This window comes from Melozone crissalis, unplaced genomic scaffold, assembly GCF_028551555.1.
Source record: "Melozone crissalis strain CALT ecotype California unplaced genomic scaffold, PUWL_Pcris_2 ptg000033l_1, whole genome shotgun sequence".
Lineage (NCBI taxonomy): Eukaryota > Metazoa > Chordata > Aves > Passeriformes > Passerellidae > Melozone > Melozone crissalis.
This window is the reverse complement of record NW_026535811.1, coordinates 2,452,437-2,470,660: the sequence shown is the minus strand read 5'-3', so window position 1 is coordinate 2,470,660 and position 18,224 is coordinate 2,452,437. Positions and strand designations below refer to the sequence as shown.

General features: G+C 43.2%; 1 protein-coding gene across 1 annotated transcript in view; it reads left to right on the top strand.

Annotated features, from left to right (window-relative positions):
* Nucleotides 1-18,224, top strand: part of PDE3A (phosphodiesterase 3A) — a 203,202-nt gene that overhangs the window by 114,097 nt on the left and 70,881 nt on the right. The window lies entirely within an intron of this gene.

The following is an 18,224-nucleotide window of genomic DNA, read 5'->3' as shown; positions in this document are numbered from 1 at the left end:
GGGATTTATCCAAAGGATCTCCTCCATGGATCCACCTTGGGCAGCACCAGAGCCCAGCCAGGGCTGCACCCAAGATGAACCAAAATGGCCCCAAAATGCACGGCCGGGCACGGGGTCTGTCCCTGGGATCAGTTCTGCTCCATTTGCACCTTGCAGTTCATTGTCCCATTCCAGCTTTAGCCCAGGCAGTCCCACCCTGCTTGTTTTTCTCTCTGCAGCCCACGGGGTTTGTGCTCCTGGGCTGAGATTTGGATCATTTGTCCTTGGTGCCCAGCTGGAGCAGGAATTGTTTTGTCTCCCTGCTCTGTGCACAGAGCTCACCATCCCCTAATACAAAGCTCAGACCCACACACCTAAAACAGCACAGAATCTGAAAAATATAAAAGCTAAACCTGAGGCATCACTGCATAGGCAAGGTGATTCTTGTTTTTTCTTACTGGCATATATTTTATTTAGAATTTAACAGCTCCTTTTTCCCCCACTGTGTTAGAGAGATTCTTTTACACCCAGCAGTGTAACCTTGCTTGATGATACTGCAGTGATTCTTCAAAAGAATGAGGATTTTGCTTCACTTTTTGATTTTTCTTTTTTTGAACTTCATACTTGTTTGAGGTCATGCCCACATTTTCTTCATGTCTTTGTTTTTATCTTAATAAATAATACAGAAATGGACTTGAGAGATAATACATAAATAGGCAGCAGTGTGTATCCATAATTTCTTAGGGTTATCATTCCCTCATCATGTGTGCATCTACATATAAAATATATCCTTCATCCACCCGTTGGAAAACCCTTGAAGAATCTCTTTATAAACAGTGCTGGGCAGGTTTTTTGGTGTTTTTTGGGGGTTTTTTTGCCAGAGTTAAACATTTGAAGAGCAAAGTCCCATGCGTGGTTCTCATGGGCCTATTTTTAGTTTCTTGTAGGGGAAGAATGGCAAAAAATAGACCAGGACTGAGTTTGGATTTAGTGCCCAGAATGTTTCTAGGTTAGCTGACAGGAGTCTGTGGCACAGGACTTCAGTACCACACTTCTGTACACTCATTAACAGGACTCCCAGCAGAGCTGCTGTACTTTCAGCACTCCAAACACTAATTTTAACTTGCTGTGAAGTGCACCGTAGCTTTGAAGTGCTATTTTCAGCCTTGATTAGGGATTGATGACCTGAAAGATCTATATTTCTCCACAGAGAGGCTTTCTTGCATTCATAAATCTCTGGTTTGGTTGTCCATCTCTCCCTCCCTTCAGAAGCTGTGGATGGGTGGGATGCACAGAGATTTGCTGCACTTTATGCTGGGGATGCATCTTTTAGACGTGCATCATTTTGAACCAATTCAAATATTTAAAAGCATCAGGTTTTTTGCTTATTTGGTTATTGTTTTCACTTTCTTCTTCTGTCCTTGATGATTTTTATGTGTTGTTCAGTGCTTTGGGCTCAGGGTGGAAGGCTGGTATTTCAAAAGTGCAAAGTGCAGTTCTCCTCTGGCTGTGTGACTCCAAGACAAGGAGCTCTTAGAGTAGACTGTATTTTAAAGCATATTTTCAAATCATGACTTGACAGGTAAGAGAAAGGAACATAGACATTTCATGTCCTTTACCTTAAAAAATATCCTAAAACTAAGTCTAAAACTTAAAACTTTTAAAACTTCAAAACTTTTAAACTTTTAAAACTTTTTTAAACTTAAACTTTAAAAAAAAAAAACTTTAAATTTTTAAAATTTTCGCAAAATAACTTGTGGCTATGAAGCTTTCCATGGAAATACCTGCCTCATATTTTCCTAGTGACTTTCCATTGCAGCTGTTTCCTAACTAAATAAAATATCCTGCCTTATGAATGACCTGCTAGCATTTAAAAAAGAAAAAGGTGAGCATCTGACTGGGCAGGGCTTGGCTTGTTTGAAACCTTTAAAAGAAGGGGGTAATACTGAAGCAAAAAGCTTGCTATCCCCTGAGACAGACAGAAAGGAAAACAAAAGCCCCAAGCTCCCCAAAGTGGAGCAAGAATTGAAAATGTTTCAAGACTGTCCCCTCCGTGTTCTCTTTGACACTTACAGAATACCTGCACTTTCAGAAAACCTTTGAAATATTGACTTGACTGGAAATGAACAATGAAAAGCTCTGGCCTTTGTTGTTCATCACTTATTGGGCAATTACATGGCAGCTTTGTATGATTTTCTTGGCATGGCTCTGAATTTGGTGTGCAAGACTGAATTGTTCAGCACTCAGTTCACTGACTATTAAATGAGCAAATTATTCCAGTAGCAAAAAGGGCAAATTTTTACTTTGCCCTCATGTTTCCACCCATCTCTGTCATTCTCTGTTTATGTGAAAGGGAATGAGGAGGAAAGGCAAATATTTCCCTGCCTCCAGGACTGCAGACAGTTGGAAGAGATGCTCTGGTCACTCCAGATTTGGTCCTTTGCTTTTTAGATGTGGCTGTAGTGGGAGTATATCTCTTCTTTGTAACAACACACAGATTTGAAAAGCCATTTTCCTACAACTTGTGGGATACTGATTGAAAACCAAACCAAAACCTCTGTAGAGAGGCAGGTTAGGGTGATAAACTGTGAGGGTGGGGTAGCAGTTTTTCTTTTAAAAACTGATTTCATCAAACAGCTCCATTTTGGCTTGGATGAAGCTGCATCACACGTGGGGCATGTCTTTCAATTTGCATTTTATAAATGCACAGGATACTCCAAGCAGGTTACAAAAACTGATGGCTGAGTTAGAACTGCAGAGTGATTGCAAACAACGAGGCGTGGAACAAGAGCAGAGGGAATAAGGCCTTTCAGCAGCCTTCATTTAAGTATGTGTACTTAATTTCCCTGAGTGTAAAAGCAGCAGGAAGGTCCCAGAGCAGGAGAGCAAGTTGGGCAGCCAAGGTTTCAGTGAGGAGCTGCGATCACAGGGCTCCCAGTGTGATGCTTCCCCTCGCCCCCCTCCTCTCCCCTCCTGCATTTCTTGGCTCCCCTCGCTCCAGGCTGGTGGGGTGTGACGAGAATGACTCCCAGCCAGTGACCCCCATGGCAAACCTGTAAAACATCATACAGCATGAATAAGAAGCCTCTTCTTAGGCCTGCAGCTGGCTGGATGCAGACATACGGCAGCAGGGATGTTTTGGAAGGAAGGCATGGCTTGACAGAGAACCCAGTCTCCTGATAAAGGTTTATACTGGCACTTTCCTGTGTTTATAATACCATCTGCCAGGGCCATGGCCTCTTTTTTCATCATATTGTTTAAATCCAATCAGCCCTTAGGTTGAGGAGTCTGAAAAGCAGAAATTTGATATCGATCTAAGTTTTTCCTTAGAGTTCTTTGATGGGAGTTGTAACTGCCTGAGCTCAAATCTGCTTCATGTATAAATTGTCAGGACCAATTGTTCCTGTTATGAAAAGAAAGTTTTATTTTTATAAATATTCTCAAAACAGATTCAATATTGCCCACTTTTTTAGTTGCTTGTTTTTTATTTTCCTCATGTAGATATTCAATCTTGTTTGCTTGCTTGCTTTTTCAGTGTGTTGGTTTAGTATTACAGGATAGTATAAGCATGGTTGTTTTCAAGAAGGGTTGCTATTTGAGTGTGTTTTTAAAACCTCTTTTCCCCCTCAGCCACACAATCTCAATAATAAGCTTTTCTCAGGCCTAGGCATCTGGTCTCTGGTTTGAGAGCTGCACAGTCATGCTGTTCCTCTATCAGTTATGTGATAACTGGTACTTTAAATAATCACCCTTGACCTTTTTGTAGCCTTCCAGGCCGATAGATTGGTTAAAATCATATTTACAGTGGTAGCCAGGGTGGTTCTTTGCTCAAGTGTAACTGCTGGTTGGGGGTTTGTTATTTACAGTAGCCCTTAGGATTTCCCCTTGGGTATCTGGCCCCGTTGTTCTAGAAGCAGCAGAGAACCAGGGCAGAGCCACACTTTCTTTAGCCCAGAGAATTTTTGAGTTTTGGCTGGAGGAAAGTTCTGCCTTGAACTGATTCAATACCAACTGGCCCCCATGTGTTATGCCAAGAATTCCCCTCACATTGGGAAATTAATGTTTTAAAATGCAGCAAGTTGTTTTTCTGGCTTTTTTTGCAGCTGCATTCAGTGACAAAGCAATTTTTTGGCTGCTGAAAGTTGAGGTGTTGGAGCTGTACTGACTGTGTCCTCTTAGGGCAAAAAAAATTCTCAGGCAGTAGATAGTTAGTCACTTTCTAGCAGCCAGGAGATTGTTGGGCACTTTGTGAGTTAAAAACTGAAAAGAAATGGTTCTAGCATAGGAGAGATGCTAATGAACTTGAAAAACAAGAGCTAAAAAGAAATCTGGGCTCTTCTTTTTCACTTTTTTTCTTGACTGCTCCAGATACAAATTAACCTTGTCTCATACCTCTTCCATATCTTGGGTGTTTTCTTCTGGTTTGGTCAGAATCTGACAAAAATAATGAATTAACTCTACCCTGGTACGGCTAATCCCATGGGCCTTTTCTGTAAGTGAAGTTACTGCTTCCTGTTGTTCCCACAGGGACTTGGGAACAATTAGAGGAGATTAGTCAAGAAGGTTGGAGCAGCTAAATTGGCCAATTCATCACTTCCTTGTTTGCTAGATTTAGGGATGGATTTTGCATCCCTTTTTAAAAGGCAGCACTGACAGAACCAGAGGACACTGGTCAGGCTGTGTCAAGGTTGGATATTAGGAAAAAGTTTTTAATGGAAACAGTGATAAAGTTCTGGAATGTTCTGCCCAGGGAGGTGCTGGAGTCCCCATCCCTGGGTGTGTTTAGCAAAGCCTGGATGTGGCACTGGGTGCCAGGGTTCAGTTGAGGTGTTGGGGCTGGCTTGGACTCGATGGTCTTGAAGCTCTCTTCCAACCTGGTCATTCTGTGAATTCTGTGTGAGTTCTGTGGAAGTGTGTCCTTTAAAAAAAAAAAAACCACAAAACAAAAATGAAAGAACCAGTGAACACTTGTCTGCCCACTGAGCAGTTAGGTGTACCACCCAGACAAAACGCTGAGTTCTGTGTCCTGTCCTGCAAGAGTGAAACTCCTTCCTGGTGTGGAATCCTGGACAGCAAAACAACACCAGCCATCTGCTTGCCACATTCCTGGCACATTTCTGGTCTGGGTTCTTTGTTTGGTTACCTGGTGGTTGTATGAGTTTAGAGGATATTCCTTCTTCTCCCTCTGCCCCCCCCCATTCAATAACAGGATTTATTAAATTGTTGGCCTTGTAGCTTGGCGTGCTGCCTGGGTTGTGGATCAGGCTCTGGCCCCATTCTGTCTCTGCTCTCTGGTGGCCACATGCTGTTAGATCTCCTTGGTCCTCACAGCCTGGCTCTGGGGAGGTGTGGAGGTGTTTCCTTGGTTTGGACAGTGTTTCCTTGCTGTGTGCCCAGGGACACGCTGTGCTGGGCATCAGCAGTGCAGCTGGAGCAGCTCCTGTGCCACCGGGACATCTGCCCTGCCCTGGGGTGATGCACTCCTGACAGCAGGGACAGCAGGCTGCAGTGCTGGGATTTTCCTGGAGCACAGCACTTGCAGGGCCGTCTGCAGCTGGGTCTGAGGCTGCTGTGAGCTGCTGCCAGCCCCTGCTCTCTGCCTCTCCTGCCCCTCTCCAGGTGTGCAGCTCCTGCATCCTGGCCTTGGAAAGACTGAGCAGCCTGGAAGTTCTGAAAATCCAGCCACTCCCTGTGGCTCAGGAGCTGCCCAACAAGCAGGTTCACAGCCCAGTGACCAGACTTGCAGGAAGCATTTCAGGAGACACAGCCTAAATATCTTAAGCAACTCTGTGAGTGGGGTTTGACAGCAGCAGAAAAGCTCATTTCAGTCAGTCAACCCTTTACAAATTCAAACAATTGTGCTGGGTTTTTCCCTGGGTTTTGGGGCTTTTTTCCTTTCAGAGTTTCACTTCATCTCTCTGTAGTAAAACAAAACTGAAATGCTGTTGTCCTAGACATTGAAATGTTGAAAAAGTTGTTCTGATGGCTGATAAATATCCTCTTTCTCCCTTGAAGTACATGTATCAAAACCAAAATCTTTAACTGATTCAATTTGTGAAGCAGTTGAGTTTTGAAGAAATCCAGGTTTAATTCTTCCAGTCAAGTCAACTGGTTGTGTTATTTGCCTTTATGCAGATGCTCTTTGCATTCTGGAGACAAGGAATTAATCTGTATCTCTACAAGATACTTCATGTTAAACACAAATCAGTTTTTTAATGAATAACCAGAAGGCTATTTCATTGAAGAAAAAAAAAACACCAGAAAGTCCTGTGTATTAGGATGTGAGGACATTAAATCTGTGGTATCCAAAGTGCATTTTTAACTCGTGCTCTTCAAATAAAGACTTGGCTTGTATTTGTGCTGTAAGACAGGAGGAGTTTTTGTGCCATTCTGTACTGTTGCAGTAGCAGATATTTAGGCAGTGGATAAGCTACTGGGTAAATTTTCACATGCTTTCTGACCTTCCTGATGCTGGCATTGCCTCGTCTTCTCAAGTAGAACTGAGATTATTTGGCCCTTGAGATAAAGAAGGAGAGATAAGGTTATTTTTAGCATTAGCTTGCTTTAGTTCTGGCATTTTGTTCTGTCTTGCCCATCCTCCTGAGTGGAAGGATGCAGCTTGTTTATTATATTTATAATAATTTACCATATCTGCTCTTCTGGCCTTGGATACCAGGCCGAGCTGAGCTTTACCCTGCAGCAGGTTTCCCACCAGTGCTAGGGCTGCAGGCCACCCATCAACCATGAAAACTCAGTTTGCAGTCCTTGCATTTATTTTTGTTCTCCTCTTTGCAGTCCTGGTAGTTAAAAAACCTTCTTTCTCTCTTAGAGAAAATGTAATTTCGTTCTTTCTCTATCTCTTTCTCTCCCCTTCCTCCCTCCCTTAACCATGTTGAAGATTTTTTTTTTCTATGATTCAGACTCCAGGAAGTGCAATTTCTAAGCAAATGAAATGCTGTGATGTAACACTCTAAATGCTGTAATTTTTTTACAGCAGCAGAAAATAACCCAGCTGTGTCTTCTGTAAGTTACAGTACAAGTATTTAGTGCTGTTGTCTTTAGAGATTCCACATGTTTTGAGCTTATCAGTAGTTATCAGTGTGGACACTGATAACTGTGTTATACACTGATCACTGTGCCTGTATTTCTACACACTTCTTTCTTCGTCCGCTGTATTTAATACTGTGGAAAGTGTTGGGAGCATTATGCATATGGAGGCTGGATGTCACCTTGTAGTCCTAGGGCCAACCAAAAGTAGTATTACAAGGATCTGGGAACCCTTTTCCCCTCTTGAATCATGTCACACTCCAGCCTGGCACTGGGAATATTCACTTTGTGTGGCTCCTTGGTGAGATCTGGGCACATGAGCAGCTCCTTGATCCACCTTGGACTTCTGATTTTCTCTTGAAGCACTGCAGGTGTTTTACCATGAACTTTGCTTTCCCTAAAAGCAAATTAAACTGCTGGTTCCACTGTGTGTGGTGGGGGGAACAGGGTGGAGGTGTGGGAGGAAAAGTCTAAGGTTAGCAAAACTATTTCAGTTATATACATTTTTATTTGTGTTCTATATTTAGATATGAGAAGGGAAGTTATTTTTTCATCTTCTGTAATTCTCCCAAGCTCATAAAGCATCTGTTTCTCAGCCTCTGTCACCTTGGCCTGAACCAAAATTGTTGGTGGCCCTGGTTCTCCTTCAAGGAGTCTTTGTCCTAATAAAGGGACCCATTGAGAAGGCCCAAGGCGCACAGGCACTCAATATTCAGAATGCAACTTGTGGTATTTGGGTCTTTATACTGATAAAGTGGGCAAACTGCAATTATCTATGGTTTCCCTTTCTGAAAAAAAAAAGAATTGCATGGGAAAATTGAAAGTGGAAGAGAAGAAAATGGAGCTCTTGTTGTGAACACTTCAATGTCAGAGGTGCTTCACACACCTCGGTGAATCAGAGCGGTTTGTGAGAATGCTTTCTCTCCTGGCATTTTGGCTCTTTATCTCTTCCTGTCCCTTTTCATCTCTTTTCATCCACTGAAACCTCTCCTGTTAGGGTGGATGGAGGTGCCTGACAGTTCTCCCTTGTTCAGCATAAACCCAGTATGCATCTTGCTGGCTTTTCCCTGTTTATACCCAACATCTCTGCCCTCCAGATGGGGAAGAGCCCATGTGACAGCATGTGTGTGTGATTTGGAGCAGCAGATGGGTGAGAATGACAAACTGTTGCTGTGTAGGCACCTACCTAGAGATGACTCAGAGTCCTGCCTCTGTGTGTTGCTGAGCAGTCCCTGCTCTCCTTTATGGGCTCCTGCATCCTGACCCCACAGGCACCCAGATTTCAGTGCTGATGTCTATTTATGATGTCTAAGAAAGCACAGAGTGTGTTAAAATCATGTAGGGAGAAAAGCAAGGTGGGATTGACTTGATACTCCAGCTCTGTAGTAAAGGGAGATCTCCCTTCAGTGTGGGGCTGTCACCTGGCATTTCATGCCCTGTTTAAGTTGCCTTGCCCTGTGCTGATCTTGCTCTGGATGTGTTCTGCAGAAGGAGGAGGGTGGTGGGAGGTGAAGTGCACTGGCATAGGAGAGGCTGGTGTTTCTGCCCTGGTCCTGCAGCTTTGGGTATTCCCACTGCTCAGGTATGGTGGCATCAGCTGGCATAGGCTGTGCCTGTCAGCATGACCCCAAAGGAATTGGTACCAGTTCCAGCAGCAGGGAAATTCATGGCCCAAAGGTGTTTTTGCATGCATTTCAACTGGACTGTCACTTAAAATTGTCTGGTGGGAGAACCTAAAATGGTGTGTATTTCCTTGAGCTGGGCCCTTTAGGGTCAGCAGGGTCACAAATGCTGTGGCCATGCATGCACAGGGACTTGAGATAAGGTTTAGTGTCTGACTCATGGCATTGATCTAAAACCCACAAATTCTGCACTTTCTGTGTGTTAGTCCTGACAGCTCTGCTGCAAGGCCTGACTTGGGGTCTCAAAAGCAAAGCCCTGCTCTGAGCTCTGCTCATTCCATAGAGCCAGCAGAGCACCAAAGTTTTGCTGCCTGTGGTCCCATAAATCTGAGGTAGGTAATCATTTCCTGCTGCTGTCTGACTGAAACACATCTTCTGTGGCCAGGAATCTGCATGTAAATGTCAGTGGGAAATTCTCCTTGTGAATTTTCTGTGTGGCACTTGGCTTTTTTCCCCCCTTTATTTTAGATCACGCAGCTGCAAGGATGAGTAGAAAAGATCCCTGGTTGGCTGCTGGAGAGGGATCTGAGCCCCATGTGAGCTCCCTGCCGAGGACAGCTGGAGGAGATGGGGATGGAGTGGGTAAAATGTGTCGTGCTGGAAGGAGATCACTGAGCTGATTTAATTAGTTCCGTTTCAGAGCATCCATTTCTGCTCGGGTCACTGCTCCGTTCATCTATTTGCTTTTTTCCCCCCTCTTAGCAATAGCCAAATGCAGGGTGATAATTAATTTGGCAGGTTGATTGAGATTGGGTGGCAGAGAGGGGAGTTTTCCTGGATGAGTGATGAAGCATCGCTGGTTGAGCTAAAAGTGAATAGTCTGAAATAGAAAGTAGTTAGTAGAAAATCCCCCCAAGGGTGTGTTTAAACTGAATGTACTTTGAGTTTTGACATTGAGGTTTTTTAGTAAGCTACCAGACTCTACAGTGTGATTTTAGGACATTTGCTTCCTGGGATCTAGCTGTTGAAATATCAGTGCTGTTCTGCTTTGTGAAGCCTCAGAAGCAGGAAAATGGGGTGTTAATGAAAGAATTGCCTCGTTTGTGTGGCTGCAGGCTGGAACAAGCCTTGGCAGAGCAAAGCTTTTTTTCCAGGCCAACCCTGGCAGCTGAGGCTTCACCTGCCCAGACTCAGGGATGCTCTCAGAGTGGCTGATGGCTGTGTGGGTCAGGCTGCTTTGTGGGAGGCCAAATTCTCCTTATCTTAAAATGTTCATTACTTCATTGCAGCTGTCCCTCAGTGCTGCCATTAAAGTTAATGTGTTTCAGTAAAAGGAGCTGCTGGAGCTGTTACATGGCTGGCTTTCCGCCTCACTCTGTTTTGGCCTCACCAGGGACCAATTCCTGTAGTCACCATGTTTTGTGTTTCACACCAGATGGACACTAAGTTGCCGTATTACCATAAGCAAAGTCTGTTTTTTTATTTTCAGGAAGTGCTGATGCTATCACAAGAGATCTGGTTTGGTCAGGCTGCTGGATTTGCTGCTCACAGAATTCCCACTTTTGGGGCACAGTGGCACTGCCACCTTTGGTATCTCTGTTTTCCTCTCTCACACTCTGCCCCCTTCCTCTTTGGGAGTGACTCTACTCTGCTGAGAGGTTTGAGCTGGCAGCTGTGCCAAAATGCCATCCTGTGCGCACAGGGAAGTGCAGAGCTGACACCAATGAGTCACACGTGTCTCTGTCCCTGCTGCAGTGGCTCACTTCCCTTGCTGGATCTGGAACCACTTCCAAAGGTTAAATGTCTGGTGAAACCTCCAAGCTTACTCAGTCCTAAGGACTTTTTTCTGCTGAGACTGCCAGTAAGGATGTCAATTTGTGATGGTTTGGGGTTTTCTTTGGGTTGTTTTCTTTTTCCTGTGAGGTAGACACTTATCCCCTGGGAATCCAATTCGAAAATTCCCATTTTTATGCAAACTACCAGAGAATGGTCAGCCATTTGATGAATGCACTTGCTGTACTCATTGGACTTTCCATATGAGCTAAACTCATAAAACTTGCTCAACTCATTTGCCTTCCAAATGAGCTGTCGTGATCTGTGTTCATATTGAGGGTGATCCACCTGAAATCAGAGCTTGACTGAGAAATCCCTGAAAAGCTTTACCTGCTTTTCCAGTGGGTTTTTAATTGCTGTGCAAAAAGACATTTCTGTGGAAGCAGAAACCCTGCTGTGCACTTTAACCAGCCTAAAAGGGCTCACCTCACCTTGGAGCTTTGTGTTAGCAACACTAAGTGCATAGACACCTATGTGACACCAGGATTCTGAAAAGATGGAAAGTGAGAGAAAAGCTATGCACAATAAAGAGAGAGTAGAATTGGAAACATAGATTTCAGAGCAGGTTTTTTTGTAGAAATCTTTAGACTCTTTAACAAAAGAAAAAATTATGTTAGATGCCTCACCATGATTTCCGACTTTGCTAACTCTGATGCAGTAGCTGTCTAATTATCAAGCTAGTGCCAGGCTTGGTATTGTGAATGGAATTCTTGGTGCACAGAGAATGATTCCCAATGGGGAAAAAAAAATAAATAAATGAGCTTTCTGACTTTTCTAGGAACTTAATTTCACCAGAATGGACTTGACTGGGTAGCTGTGAGTTCCAGGAACTTCATGTGTGTACTGTGAATAGCAAACAACATTTAAATAGTAATTCTTCTCCTTTTTATCAATATACTTCTGTTCTTTTGTTAACTTGCTGCTATGTTTAGCACTCTTGACGTTGCTGTGTTGCCCTGGCATTCCCATACTGAGAAATCATCTTCTCTAAGGGACTGTTGGTAAATTATCTCTGTAGCTAAGCTGGGAGGGTATCAGAGTAGCTGTGCCCACAGCTTTTATATGACCACTGTAGATGTTTTTCTCTAAGGCTTTGGCTTTCATGACTATACTCAGAATGGGAAAGTGGGAAAATTTTTCAAATATGGAAAATTTGGTGAACACTTTTACTTGTGGATTACTAGTCAACCAGATCAATACGCCTATTATTTATCTACCAGATCAGTTCAAGGGAATAAGAAATCTATTTATGATCATTTTAATTGTTTTACTCATTTATTCTGAAATGAAATATCCAGATTAGATCATTAATTTAGGAAGCCTTTGTTAAAAAACCTGCAAGTAACTCTTTGTGTGGAATCCATCATTGAGGATCACTGAAGAATAAGAATTGCTTCCAAAAAAACAAAATAAAAAAACACTGCCTCCTCCTCCCTTCCACCCCCCAGTCCCCTCAAAATCAGGTCTTTTCTCTATTTTACTACAGCTCTGCCTCCCAAACCTGTTGTTTAAAATCCTCCTTGATGTGTGAAGGATTAATAGGGACCTGAGAAATTCAGTGGTGGGAGTGAAAATAATAGAAACACGCATGGATTTGTTTTACTACTGTCATCTGTTTAAGTAGTTGTGACAAAAATTTGTATAAAACCAGATACAGGGTGTGGAGGTGGATATTCCTATGCCTTTTCTTTTTCCCACCTACGTTTGGTTTTTTGGTGTGGTTTTTTTTTTTTTTTTTTTTTTTTTAAACTTCCCAGCAGCTTCACATTCTCTGCAGTGAAAGCTGCTCATTTCCAGGGGTGCTGTGGAGCTGCCCTGAGCCCACTGCTGTGTGACACTGCTGTGTCCCTTGTAAGGAAACCAGCATCCCTGCATCCTCCTGCCCTGGAGGAGTCAGCTGCAGTTTATTGTGTGGAAATAAGAAGGATGTTTGCTGCCATGAGAGCCTCCCCCAGCACGCAGGCTCCTGCTGTGTCTCCAGTGCCAGGGATGAGCTCATTCCCCCGGAGCTGCGTCCCTGCTGGAGCGCTCGGGGCGGTTTGCTGCCGTGCCTTGGGGACAGTCACTGCTGTCACTGCTGCTGCCTTTGGGTGTCCCCTGTGCTGCTGTGCCCATGGGGCTCCCCTCAGCCTTGCTGCCTCTCCAAGGCCTTGGTTTCTCCACTCCCTGCTGCCACGGTGGCTCAGCACCCTGAGCAGTGCTCTCTGCAGCCCTGGCAGGGCCCTAGCTCCTTGCTGCACCTCCCAGCAGCTCCCTCCAGCACTTCCAGCTTCCCCAGGGTGGCAGCTTCAGAGGCCTTAACTCCATCCCCACATGGGTCTGAGCCTGCAGAGAAGGCATTCACTGCAGCTCCTCCTCAAACCCATCACTGTACCTCATTGGTACAAGGTACCAACGTTGGTGCCCCGCCTCCAGTTCAAAGCAGCACCAAGTTCCAACTTCCATTTCTGCCTCTGCTGTGGTTTAAAAAGCTAATCTCTGCTTCCAGCTGTTGTCCAGCAGCCCAGAAACCATTCAAACAATTTGATTAGGAAGCAACTAAATGGCTCTTAAATGTTCACCCCCAATTTATTACTTTGGTTGGTTTGTTGTGGTGAGTTATTTTGTTTGGGGTTTTTGTTGTTGTTGGTTTTTTTTTAAACCAGTCTTGGAACTGAGTCTGGCCCTGGTGATTTGCAGGGCTAGAAGATGTTGGGAGCATTTGGGTGGAGAGTTTCCTCTCCACAGTGGCTGTGCTGACACGAGCATGCAGCTCACACATCTGGCTGAACAGTGCAGCTCTGACATCTTGTGCTTTGTGCTGACCCTGGGAGCTGGCCAGGGGCTGTGGAAAAGGCATTGTTTTTCCAAATGCTGGAGCCCTTTGCTGTCTGTGTGTCATGGCCCGCACATGCCTGTGTGTGATCACTCTCAGCTCACAGCACCTCTCACACCTGGGATGCCCCAGGGCAAGGTGCAGTTCTGCCATTTGGTGGAGAAGGTGGTCAGAGCAGCCAGTTGCTCCCCTGTTATGTTATCAGGATCTGGCAGTGGTCAATCTCAGCAGCTCCAGCCTGCTTAGCTGCTCCTGCTGATGGCATCCACACCAAAATTCCCTCCCTAAATCAATCGAGTCAGTAAATCATCTCTTTTATCTTGATTACCATGAAAATGCAGGGAACAGTCTATGGGATAGAAGGAATCCTACTCAAAATAGCATGTGCAACAACACCCTGTTAGCTTCTGTGTGACCTGACTCCTGCATGTTTGTAAAAATAAATGTTTCCCCTAATATGTAATCAAGGAAATAATTTGTGCTTTTTTTTTTGCTACCCAAAAAAGAACTTATCGGGAACATTTTGTGCCTACATGCTGGTAACAAACAGTTTCTTATTGCCAGTGGAAATGTGATCCTGACTGGAGCATGGCTAATACCCATATTCAGAGAATATGGATCATACTGTGCCCCATTCAGCACAGGCTGTAAGGAGGCAGTGTCAGAGAGCTCAACAGTGAGACACTGTTTCACATCCTCAACATGCCCATTCAACTACATCTCTCCCAAAGAGGGAAGATGTTATGCTCATGTTTAAATAGAAGCTCTGCTATTTTGGTGAAGGCTGAAACCAGGTGCCAACCTGATTGGGTACTCCTATCTTACTCTTCTGGATGCTGATTCCCAAATATAAACAACTCTTAAAGCTACTGGCTACCACCCAGCCAAAACTTCTCGTCATCTCATTGGTAATTCTTTTTTACCACTACTAAATGTGCTAAGTCCTTGCAGGAGTGGCAGAAAGGCATTTTTGCAGGTTCTCAGCTGTTGGGGAGAGCTCAGGCTGCCCTGTTCATGTACCATAGCCAGTTCAGTGGGAAATGTTGGATGCAAGTGCTTGGCTCCCAATGCCACATGGAGCAGAGGAGCAATTTCTCTCACATTCCTGTGCTTTGCCTTGTGTCCACTTTCCACTAAGGAGAGCAGGACTTTTTTATGTTCACTATAATGGAATGAGGTATCCAGACACAGTGGAAATCTTTAAAATCCAAGAGAAGGAGGCAGTGAGCTGGGGCAAGGTTCTCATGTGCATTTGGACTGTGTGATCTTGTTTCAGCCTTGTTGAATCCCATTTATTGTCTTTGGTGTCTCCATTGGCTGATTTAGCTCATTTTTGTCCTCACCATCTGGTTGTTTTTAGAACAGTAAAAGTGTTATGTACGTGTAAATATGTGTCACAATCAAGTTCCAGAGTAATAGACTATAATCTGAATAGAATAAGAATAGACTTTGAATGGATTTAAAGGGTTTTATTAAACACTAAATGTAATTAATTCATTGGTCCTCTCTAATGCTTACAAAGAAAGGATCTGCTCATTCCCTCTAATGAAACTGTGCTGAGTTTAAACAATGCTTTAATAAATCCATCTGGTTTCAAAATGCTGCTGCATTCTGCTGCTGAGGATTCCCTCCCCTTTCAAAGAATATACATGGGACTGCTTGCATTTTAAATATTGGGGATTTTCCCTGACTTGTGCCCCGTTGGGGAGGTCCTTATAATAATATTATGCCTTTTCTATTACTCTGACTCATTTTTGGGGTTGTTTTTTTCTGGTTTGCTTTGTTGGAGGTTTTTATCTCTTTTTTTTTTCCCCAGCAATTGCATAGTTAGCAGTATTGCTGTTTCAGTAGTGCCAGAATTAAAACCCTGGTCCAGAAAAGATTGTATAAGGGAAAAATAGGACTTATAAACAGCTAAAAAGGTTTAAATTGTCATACTTTACTTTCTGTCCTTTTTAGATTTACTTAGATCTTCTACAATCTGTGTGGGTCACATTTTCCTGCAGTTCTCTAATACTAAGGAGGCTAAGAATTATGGTTTATGAATTTTAATGAAAGTTGAAATCCTTATGTAATCATTTGCTGGGGCTTTAATTAAATAACATATAGGAGAAGAACTGCATTTAGAGAGGCGAGGGCTGAAGATGCTAATTTTTAAATGGCTTTGTTCTACTTGAATATGGCTATCTCAAAAATCTGATGTAATGTAGACAGTACTTTATACCATTCCTTACTCCTTTGAAGGTATTGCTGCATTAGTGAACAGAAGTTTTAAAACCACAAGCTGAGAAAACTTCATGGTGTTTATAGCAAAACCCTAAAATTCAGAGCTCAGACTCACACCCTACATCTCCAAAAGGGGATGAGTCCTTTCACTTCTCCTCTCCTGTCTGTGCCTGGGATTTTGGAATTGGGGTCTTTCCTCAGCTGGAATGGGGGAGTGTTTTCCCTGGAGAGCTGTCAGTCAGTTCTTAGGGTAGCACCAAGCAGTGGTTTTAGCTCAGGCCATGTTTTTGTGCATTCCTGAACATGCAGGGCTCGTTCTTGTTGCTAAAAGCTGCTTTCATCTGTGAGCATTACAACTGCCAGAGATGGGTTTCCAGGACAGTTTCAGATGAAATGTAAAGTAGCTCCTTTTATTCTAACAGAGATTGCATGCATGTAAGCTGTGTGGGAGTTTGATTTCAGTTTTATCCCCTCTTTCTGCTGCTGATACACATAGCCTTGGTTAGCTGGTCAGTAAGAATAATAAATTTGATGCTCTGAGGCTGTTCATCATCACTCTGGACCAAATTGATTCCAGAGGAGGTGGTGGGGTCTGGAGCAAACCCATCTGTAAGTGATAAACATAACTTCCCCCTACTTCCAAATGCATTTTTATGTCAGTATCTCTGTTTGCATGCATGCACCAATTAAGCAGTATATTATTTTCTTTTTCCATGATTTCAGAAGGTTGAGTCACTCAAGTGGATTTATGCACACGCTCTGTTTTCTCTGAGTGTAGTTGGTTTGTTGTTTGGTTTTGGTTGGTTGTTTTTTTTTTTTTTTTTTGTGGCAGTTTTTGTTTGGTTTTCGGCTTTGTTTTTGTTTTTAATTCTGCTTTCTTCATCTTTTGATTTCTATTCAGCTTGTGGAAATCATGATTTCTACCTAGCCCAATAATTCAGGCATACTTTCTTTCCTCCTTTTCTGGGTATCATGCTCCAGCACTGTTTGTCCATGCAAATAAAATCAGGTTCAGAAGGAATTGAGCCGAGTGCGGCTGGTTGAGCTAAAGGGTGTCACACTGAGGCAATCATCCCTCTGCAGAATGATGGCCTGGCAGAGATTTTGTCATAACCTTTGGGGTTCTCTTCTTTCTGAGGCATTTTTGTGTGGTATCCATTTAATTTTTCATTCCTCTACTCCTGTGTTAGTAGGGACCACCACATGCCAAGAACATTCTAGCATGACATGAGCACAGATTTTTAGATAACAAGGGAGAATGCATTTTAAAGCCAAGTAAGATTTTATGACAACAGTAGGAAAAGGTTGGTTTCATAGGTCATGGATTATATATAATGCTTAAAAACAGCCTCACTGTTTTAGCTGGGGACAGCCATGTTGAGTTTGTGAGTGGTCCCCAGGATGAGGTGAGAGATGAGAATCTGACTCCATGTTCTCAGAAGTCTGTTATGTTATATTATACCATATTATATTATATTCTAAAACTGTACTAAAGAAAGAGAAAGGAGCTATCAGAAGGCTAGAACAAGAATGACAATAAAAACCCCTGACTGACCAGAGTCCCAACACAGCTGGACTAAGATTGGTCATTACATCAACACAATGCACATGGAACCAATCAAAGATGCACCTGGTGGTGAGAGACCTCCAGATCACACTCCAAGCAATCAGATAATTATTGTTTACCTTTCTTTTCTGAGGCTTCTCAGGAGAAAAATTCTGGCAAAGGATTTTTCATAAAATATGACAGTGACATTGATCACAGGTAACCACCCTGACACACTTCAGTGTTTTCCTGGGACTGACTGCACTGGGAGCATCCCTACATATGTGAATAGTGATTCCAGGCCTGGCTTGTGACTGCACCTCTCATTTTTGGTGGCAGTAATAAAGCAACCTTTCACTTTTCAGTGAGCTATTGTGAGAAATGATAGTTGCTTTGAAATTTTTTTAAAAGGCTTATTAAAACTTTATTAAAAATTGCAATAAAGACTGAATAGAGAAAATAAACCCAGCACTGGGAGCACAGGATTTTCTCTACTATGTGCTCCTCTACACAATGGATGTTCTGCTTTCACTGTGAGGCTTGCTTTTTGTGCTAATTCCACTGATAGGAACCTGGAGGTAAAGGTATCACCCTGAGAGCCACCAGTGGTCAGACTCGAGCTAAATTAATTTTCTTTTAGCCAAGTGAATCAGGAAAGCGGGAGTTACTTCCTCCCAAGGCACAGGGGCTAAGAATTAAAATTGAAGAGGGTTTCTGGTCCACAGAGAAAAGACAGGTAGGAGGGTTCTGGCAAAGTTTCTTTGAAGCACATAACCTTTGGTAGGAGCATCTCTTGGTAGTTTTTGCACATCAGTTATTCATTTAAAAAAACATCAAAGCTGTGCTTCATGCAGTAATGGAGAGCAAACAGGGAAACCCAGCAGAGATAGTGTTTCCACCAAGAGTACATGGAAAATAGGAAAAAATTGCAGTAAAATGAGGGTGGCAGTCACAAGGCTGTATCAGGTAAAAAAATGATGTGACATTTCTGATTTTTGATGCCTGTCTGCATATGTGTTTTGTCTCCAGTTATGGAGATAGATAGTTGTGAGCAATAACTTAAAAATTAGGAGCCCTTGGGAAAGAAAAGGGTAAGGATGAACAGTTCCTGGAGAAGATTAAAAAAAAAAAATCTCATCATAGGAGGTGCATGTGG